The following is a 584-nucleotide window of genomic DNA, read 5'->3' as shown; positions in this document are numbered from 1 at the left end:
TGTGTGACCGTGTGTGTGTGTATTCGTGTGTGTGTGTGTGTGTGTGTGTGTGTCTCCGTCCGTATGTGTGTGTGTGTCTGTATATCTCTGTGTGTGGGCCCCTGTGTGTGTATGTGTGCATATCAGCGTGGGTTGTTTGTGTGTGTGTGTGTATGTGTGTGTGTGTTCGTGCGTCTACGTGTGAGAAAGAAATATCTCTCAGAAGCTTCTTTCGCAGAAAACCAAAATAAATCTGGTGATATATATTGCATGTTTGTCAACAATGTAAAACAAAAGCGCAAAATTTTCCAACTAATTGATCTTTCACTACTGGGAATTTTATTTATATAAACGATTATTTTGTTATGATTGATGTCATGCAATGCTGGTATTGCAGTGAAAGCAACTGAATTTTGACAGTAATCTCGCACTTACGTATTTCTTCTATGTCCTTTCCTGTGAAACATAGAGATATACAAACACACACATACCTACACACATAAATTCACAGGTGCATACACACACACACACACATACACACACACGCACACACACACACACACACACTTACATACAGCACCAGAAAATGTATATACGATAGATGC

Source organism: Octopus bimaculoides, chromosome 2 (assembly GCF_001194135.2).
Source record: "Octopus bimaculoides isolate UCB-OBI-ISO-001 chromosome 2, ASM119413v2, whole genome shotgun sequence".
In the NCBI taxonomy this organism is placed as follows: Eukaryota; Metazoa; Mollusca; class Cephalopoda; order Octopoda; family Octopodidae; genus Octopus; species Octopus bimaculoides.
This window is presented reverse-complemented; position numbering follows the sequence as displayed.